The 8,846-nt window shown below is 42.5% G+C and overlaps 1 protein-coding gene across 1 annotated transcript in view; it reads left to right on the forward strand.

Moving 5' to 3' along the window:
- Positions 1-8,846, forward strand: part of LOC109469427 (glycine receptor subunit alpha-3-like) — a 62,230-nt gene that overhangs the window by 7,055 nt on the left and 46,329 nt on the right. Inside the window, exon 2 of the mRNA XM_019767939.1 lies at positions 1,402-1,496. The gene's annotated coding sequence lies outside the window, so the exon portion shown is untranslated. The remainder of the gene's footprint in view (positions 1-1,401; positions 1,497-8,846) is intronic.

Below are 8,846 nucleotides of genomic sequence, written 5' to 3' on the forward strand. Positions count from 1 at the left end.
ACTGAACGACCTGTTACACCTAACCTAATTGTCATATCGGGTCATGAAGCTTTGCATTTTCCTCGTTTCCCGTGAAAAGTCGACACCAGGGCGCCGAATTCTCCTTGTAAACCTGACTGACTTTAGGGACTATAAAGTGTTGTAACGTTTGGCATTACATGTTCGTTACTGTCAGTACTTAACTTTTAATTAAACATTTAGGAGGACAGACTATCACACAAAAGTGCGCCAAGGCAACGAAATGTATAGAAACTAGCCTCTACAAGGCTTCGGGAGGCGGCTGAAAAGAGTAGAAATCGGCCAAATAGAGAGATAACATGCCGAGAGAGTTGATCTGCTGGAGAGAACAGTTTGCCGCTGTTCTCCAACAGATCAACTCCCCAGGGATGTTATCTCTCTATTTGGCCGATTTCTACTCTTTTCAGCCGCCTCCCGAAGCCTGGTAGAGGCTATACAGAAACGTCTTTTCATCTGAAACTACGGCTATGAAGTCTTCACACGTTGATTTACTTGTACATTCCCCAGTCACAATTACGTGTAATTGAAAGGTGCTTTAAAACTTCTGTTTTCTTGAGATTTTACTGAGATGCACAGTTTATGTTAAACCTACCAATCCTGACTTAGATCGCAAACACCAATATCTCCGTGTTCCCGATATACAGAGCAATAAAGAGCGTTTTACAAGCCTGCATTTATACACGCCGCCAGGTTTTACCGTGTGTTCTATATTAAAATGGAGTCGAAAATTGTACAGTTTTAACGATGAAAGTAATATTTAGGAAAACAGCGCAGCTAGGATCGGTCGTTAGTTACTTTCTGAGCGCAACAATTGTCCATTTGTCCCAATTACACAACGATCACCGCTGGTGGCGCATTTGTTTTAACGTTATAAATAAAACATGAACATCTATTTTAGATTCTTCTAATTTCCCAAAGACGCATAAAGTTTTCTGGGGCCACATAAAATTCTCGCAGGTTACCGAAGCCCGGTGAAGTAAAACCATGACTAATTCATTCCTCAATTTCCGCCGCAGTTTTCCAGAATAATTCTGTCCATTAAGCAGGCGGCAGCTGGAAATGAAGTCTGATTTAAAAGCGTCTCAGTAAAAACTCCCAGTCAGTAGGATCGACAGGCACCAAAACTCTTTTGAGTTACAGGCAATGCCTGCAATTGCTGCATCAAAACCTGCAATTCTCCTGCAGTCTCTTAGTGTAACTGACGAAAGGTAGTGGATGCTAGCTGAAACGTCTGACCGTTTCCAAAACCATATCCAATTGCTTCAGTTAGAGTTTTGTGTTCTGTTCTGTGTTCAGTTCTCCACTGTTTCCCATTGTTAAGATGAAGGGTAAAACTAGTACAGACACTACAGTACAGTTTGTGTTGTTCCTTGTGTTCTCCAGGGTGACGACGTGTGTCCAGGAAGCCGTCACTCCCACCGAGTCGTTCTTCCGTCTGCTGGACGACTACGATCACAGGATCAGGCCCAACTTTAACGGTATGTATCTGTACTTGTACCTTATCTATATCTACTGGCGATGATACATGTCATCACAATCTGGCGTGATACAAAACTAATGACTAGGATCACAGGATTTTATTTTATTTCAGGATCAGGCCTAACTTCAACGGTATGTATTTGGTTTTTTTATTATTTACTTCATAGTTCACCTCAAAACAAGGCTCGTGAGAGCCACTCAAATGCTTTGGGTTACTGTACAGCCAGTGAGGACAGATGTTTGTTAACCTTAGACTTGAAAAGTGGGGAAAGAAATCCACCTGCTGAACCAGTGTCTCTTATCCAGGCGGTACTATTCATTACTTATCCCCGCAATTAATTCTGCAGCCTTCAGCATCACACAAAAACTCGTCAATAAACGATGAAAACATCCACCTGCTGAACCTGTCATCAGATCTCCGCTCACGTTCCTCACGCGGCACCTCTCATTGCATTTTTTTTAAAATTCGGTTTGGTAATTTATGTCATTATGTGTAAGTCTTAGCTGCCAGCTCAGCCTACCACTTTGTACTACCTTTATTTTATATGTGAACATTAAAAAAAACTCGTCAATCGGTGACAGCGATGAAAGAAATCCACCTGTGATCAGATCTCTGCGCACGTTTCCCACGCGGGACCTCTCATTGCCCTTGGCCCAGTTTTTGTTGCGTTGACGCCTGAACGCGTTTCGCGCTCCGGTAAGCCTTCATGCTGCTATAGAACCCGCGGCAGGCGCGCACAGATGTAAGGAGCTGACAGGCAAACTCTGTTAACGACTCTCATAACAATTTCATCTTTTAATAAAGCCATAAGAGAGTTGATGCAGCAGCACGTTTGTAAATTATAAAACTGCGTTTTGTCATCCATCTTTCCCATGTGTTGCTCTTCTTGTATTCCTTTCCATTGCTTTCTGCCCAATCCTTTGTAAATTAACGTGAACAGAGGAAAAGGAACAAAGCAACCAACAACTGTGTGATAGAACGATTGCCGCGAATTTTCAAGCTTTTCTTTTAGTGATATGATAATGATATGATATGAATCTTTATTGCATGTTCTTGCCCAGATGGGCTAAAATATTTAGTATTCAAGTATACAAAGAGTAGCCAAGTTTTGATCTGGCAAGTTTTAGGCTTCTGGTATTTTGTACCAGAACACACCTCCTTCTGCAATGAGCCTTCCATCACTTGGCTAAGGTCCAGTCCAGTGCGCCGATGTGTAGCGAACGGCTCACAGTTTTATTCTCTAAAACCATAAATGAGGCCTCCGGATGACGATAAAACTGTAGCATGGCAGCGTTGTGACGAAGTTCCGACGCCCCCTTATACAAAATGCAGCCACAAGTTTCACTGGTCCATCATGTAAAACCTGACCTAGTTTTTGCTGTGGACTCGCCTCAGTAATCCCTCCATCAGCGGCTGTACAGGCCCTGCGGCTGCAGCTTACTGATCGGACAGGCAGATTCCCACTCAGATAACAGCGCGCAATTCTAGCTTTAAAAGCCGAAAATGTAGGCTTGATACTCATAGGAAATTCACACCCTATTACTGTATGAATTACGGAGATAATATCCGTAGGCTTGATAGTGTGAACTATCAATCTATCAATCAATGGTTTATTGTGAGACTCAAAACAACCATACCATGGCAGCTTTTTGGCCAAAACTGTACTGTGTGATCACAACATGGCCGCGAAGTCCAATTGTAAGAGTGGTCGAGACCCAATATTAATGTTGTCTAATGCTGTAAAATGATAACTCCTTACAAAGTTGGTTTTGTGGCGGTTTTCTGACTGCTTCTCTGACGCAACATGGTTGGCAACAACTGTGGCGATAATGGGCGTTTTACGACACATGCCCCGCTTTGCCACAGTTTGATACCGCGGCGACATAATCTGTCATTTTACGGCAGGTTTATGAGGGATTCGCACATCCCGATGAAATCTGGTGCACATCGATTTGTGGACTTGTAGCGACTTGTTACCTGTGCGAGGATTGTTACATTGTAGCGTCACGGATCAGTGACCATCTGTCGCAAGAGCCACGCGATTATCCACGCGCGCCTGGGGGCTATTTACAAAGCAGGGGTGAACGGCCTAGGAACGGCCTAGGAACGGCCTAGGAACGGCCTAGAAACGGCCTAGGAACGGCCTAGAAACGGCCTAGGAACGGCCTAGAAACGGCCTGGGAACGGCCTAGGAACGGCCTAGGAGCGGCCTGGAAACGTTCGAAGGGGGTTTCTTTTTTTGAACTGGATTTTTTTACCCAACCCAAGAAAATGTAAAAAAAAAAAATTCCAGTGCAAAAATGAAAATTCCAGTCCAAAAAAGTAACCCCGATAAAAAAAGCCTAAAAACACGCCACAAATAATCCAAAACCCACACCTCTGCTTGGAGAGTATGAAATCCGGTGGACTGCGGGTCAGTACAACGTTCCTGCTGGATGTGTGAAAAGGCAGAGACAATCGATACTTGTGGGCAAATCGTCCGCAGACATCATCTGAAGAACGCCTCGAGTCCAAACTTCACAGCCGCACGCCACCATAGCGGCGGTTCAAAGGGTTCGGGTGATGTTTTACATTCCGTTCGCGTGTGGGGATGTGATGGTGGTTGATACAACTGTGCTTTTCTCCTCGCCTTGCCGTGAAATAATATGGAAATCTACGTCGATGAAGGTTAGACATCCGGGTAATAAGATATGCCAAAAAGCAGTTACTCAAGCAAAGTTCCAGAATCATACCCAGTTGCTTGAGTAACTGCTTTTTGGCGTAATATGGAAATCTACCTGCAGAAGAAGAGTAGTTGAGAATAATGGTGAACAAAGCCAGACTTAAGGAGGGTTTTGATGAACCACCGCCTTGTTGTCAGTGTAGATTTGATAACACTGGAGGGATGTAAATTCTAGGCTTATTTGACGCATTCAGTCAGAGAAAAATGGAAGGATGGTTTAGAGCAAAAATACGATACGATACGACTTTATTGGTTTATCGCAGTCTACAGAGAATGAATTAAAACCCAATTTACATGAATTTTATCTCGTTTTCAACATTACAGACGCATATATTTACAAGCTTTCAACTTTTAAAATTAGCATAATTAAAAGGTATACGGAAGAACCTCAAGAATTACATACGTTGTCCGATTTTAAATTCACTTTACATAGTTTGAGAACTAGCAGCCGTACTGATTCAGCAGTCGTGTCAGGTAAGGAGTTGTGGAATGACTGTATCTCTGTGTATTCGCCTTTGGTATGTCCAGTTTATGTCCATTTCTAGCAGTACGTTGCGTTGCTGAAGCAATGATACTAGCTGCAGAATGACTGTTGAATGTCACAAAGGGTGCGGATGGGAAAGAGGGAAATGGGGGGAATGGATTCAACATAGAGGGTTGTCAATGCTGATAAGAAGTGTTCCGATGTGGATTTTTCCTTCGATGGTTGACATTTCTGAAAATGTTCTGATATGGATTTTCTACAGTAATACTAGAGCCTTCCAAATAGAAACGGCAAATTTACGAAAAAGGCGTTTTCATCAAGACTTTCTCCTTGAATAACTGGTTGACATTTCTGAAAATGTTCTGATATGAATATTCGACAGTAATACTAGAGCCGTTTCCGCCTTCCAAGAAGAAATGGCAAATTTCCTAGAACCGCGGAAGGCCTTGTCTCTAAATAACTGGTTGACATTTATGAAATGTTCTGATATGGATTTTCGAAAGTTAAACTGAGAGCCTTCCGAGAAAAAATGGCAAATTTCCTAGAATCTAGGAAGGCGTTTTAATGAAGTCCTTGTCCCTGCCTGAATAACTGGCTGACATTTCTGAAGGAAATGGATTTTACACAGTAAAACTAGAGTCTTCCGAGAAAAAAAATTCTAGAACGCAGACCTTGTCCCAGGAAAACCCGTGGGCGGACTCGTCTGTCAGGGTCAAGTTCAGGCGCAGTGACGTCACACAAATGCGGGCCTGCGGCCATTGCGGACCAGATGGAGCTTTGCACTTTCTCAGACTCTCCTTACATACATCATCGGTCCGTCTTCTGGCTTCCCGCCAAACCGCTAACTTCTGGGTCTGTCATTGGGAATTCTTCAGACGTAGTATATGGCATCATTCCCGTGTCAAAATTGCTTACAAAAGGTACCTTAAATTGACGTAAACACGTCTGCGACGCTGCCCTTAAAAGGAAAGTTTTGAATACACGACAGGGGCCTTACGTAGCCTTTATCATACCAAACAAATTCCGTGTCGTGAATACTATGTCTTGACAGGGACGTTAACGATAGTGTGCTACGGTTCCCTGCAAAATCGCATATCATAGCAACATTGAAGTATATATATATATATATATATGTATCTTGCATATTGCATGGGGAATCTAATAAGTTACGCACCGCAAAACTTCTTTCTAACACATTCTCATTTAGTGATATAGTACTTTTATTGAAGGAAAATACAAGAAATGACGGTGACTACTTTAAAGGCAGACTATTGTATCAGTTCAACTCGTTAGAGTAGGCTAGTAATGTAGACAGATAGTCTGTACCACACTGAGATTCTGCCATGTAAATCAAGGTTGGATATATCTTCCGTATTGTTTGACGGGCAAGAATTATCGATTTGCGAAATCAAAACGTCCATGATAAGGACCCCACTGTGAAGCAGATATTACCTGAAACGTAGACAATCTGATCACCTGAAACTGCAGACACTTTCGTCACGAATAAAACGTGGCTGCAAAACGGTTAGTTGCACATCATCATCTATCTGGGCAAAACGTAGCCAGCTATGAAGCACATTTACTATATTATGATACATTGACTTTTCCCCTTGTAAAACAATTTATTCATGCAGAAAGCCAGCAGACACTTGTTACATATGTAGTGTCAGGTGTGGTTTGATTTGAATGATACAGGAAAAAAACGTAAAACATACCCCTACTTTACATGTTCTGGTGTAACACATTGTGTGGCCCCTAACGCATGTGACAAGATTTACTTTGTTCGTTATTCATGTATTCATAGTTCGTTCCTATCGCTGTTTGCATCAGACCTGGTCAGCCCCGGCTGGTAATGAAAGCAGATGTCGTGATTTTGACCTACATACATCAACTCAAGCATAGCATACTGTAATTCTTTTTTTTTTCAATGTACTGTTATGTTCACTGTCACTTCTGTACCATGAACTTATCATTACAGTTAACAAATAATTCCTGGACTTTCTTTTTCCTGCACCTGTTGCCACCGTGAATATATATAGTTCTGTGAACATGTCCATATTTCTCAGACCGTGAACTTTTGCTACCATGAACATGAAGTGAATTACAGTAACCAAACACAAGCCTACATACATCAACACAAGCCTACATACATCAACACAAGCCTACATACACCAACACAAGCCTACATACACCAACACAAGCCTACATACATCAACACAAGTCTACATACATCAACACAAGTCTACATACATCAACACAAGTCTACATACATCAACACAAGTCTACATACATCAGCACAAGCCTACATACATCAACACAAGCCTACATACATCAACACAAGCCTACATACATCAACACAAGCCTACATACACCAACACAAGCCTACATACTAAGTGAAATAAAACCGCACTTCAACTCCAACATAACCTTACTCTTTGTAAATGTATCCAAAATCCACAATTAATGTCATGAGGGTTGACTTGTTTTGCTGGATTTCAGTATTTTACCAGGCGTGGGGACGCTGTGAGTTCTCCCTTTGTTTACACAAAGGCTATTCACATAAACGGACGCCATGTCAGACACATCGCAATACACATCGACCGAACTACAATGTAAAGCTTGCATATTATTACCCATACATGTACCTAAAAATCATAGCAAACTGATCAGGTCATGTTAGTTCAAACCCCTTTTAGTCAAGCGTTTGATTACATCATGCAGAGACATCTTGCATCATGGTAATGAACCTCACGGATAAACTATTATTTCCAAAATATAAAAAATCAGATTTAGACCGGAGTGTAGATTTAGGTCATTTTGACCGAGTAGGTCATATAACCCCAGCGTCGGGGCGCCCTACGCTCAAATGTGCTTTGTGGTATGGACGACATCACGACAAATCAAGCCAAGGACGCATAGGTTCAAATGTTGTATTAACAATCCTTGATCATTCTATATCTAATTTGCTTAGATTAAAGTGCTGGCAATTTTGGTTCAAGTAATTATCACCTGAAACATGAATACACGCAGTACCTAATTACCCCTTATTGTTAGCCACTCCCCAACACACGCCAAGTGTGCGGGGCGTAAATTTCCTTGCACGTGCACGGCGAGCACGAATCCGGGAGTGTAAGGAAATATCCGGGGCCGTACACGCGGAGCCCGGAAATCTATGGACGCGACCAGGACACGGCGAATTTCACGAGCGTGTGCGGGACTGGAAACTCTTGGAAACGTGGTTTTTCATACAGTGCAACACAAGCCTACATACATCAACACAAGCCTACATACACCAACACAAGCCTACATACATCAACACAAGCCTACATACACCAACACAAGCCTACATACATCAACACAAGCCTACATACACCAACACAAGCCTACATACATCAACACAAGTCTACATACATCAACACAAGTCTACATACACCAACACAAGCCTACATACACCAACACAAGCCTACATACATCAACACAAGCCTACATACACCAACACAAGCCTACATACATCAACACAAGCCTACATACATCAACACAAGCCTACATACACCAACACAAGCCTACATACATCAACACAAGGCTGTCATTAGTCTCCAATCACCAGGACCAAAAGTCGGCGGAGGTCAGGCTTTCATCCCTACTGATTTATCCCAGGTTAGGCACATGAAGGCATGTCAAAAGGTTCTCGCCGACTCAAAATCAATGGGAGAAATATCAAAGCCGAACTGCGACCCGTTTCTGTCAAGGCAGACGGTGTAGATTTGTGTAGATTTGTGTGATAAGGAAGCAGCCCAAATACGTCCTTCCGCTATGTGAGATACGGGCTGACAGGAGGCCGTTAGGAAAGCTGCACGGGCCAAGTAAAGGGCGATGGTTAATTAACTGATAAGTTGTTGATGTGTCAGTAAAGCTCGTTTGCACGGATAGAGACATTCTAAGCTGGGTTAAGTCATCTGTCAGGTGGAGATTACAGAACAAAGTTACTGGAACAGGAGAAACGTGGAGAATCGAGTACAATTCTGCTCTGGACAGACAGGCTAGCACCAGGCTGGCTTGTGGCTGGGATTTTTACTATATCATGAAAGTTCATCTGTGTTGGTAGTTACATGTTCAGAGTTAAAACTTCAGATCCAACTCAA

The sequence above is a fragment of the Branchiostoma belcheri genome, unplaced genomic scaffold, assembly GCF_001625305.1.
Source record: "Branchiostoma belcheri isolate BF01 breed outbred unplaced genomic scaffold, Haploidv18h27 scaffold202, whole genome shotgun sequence".
NCBI lineage: Eukaryota > Metazoa > Chordata > Leptocardii > Amphioxiformes > Branchiostomatidae > Branchiostoma > Branchiostoma belcheri.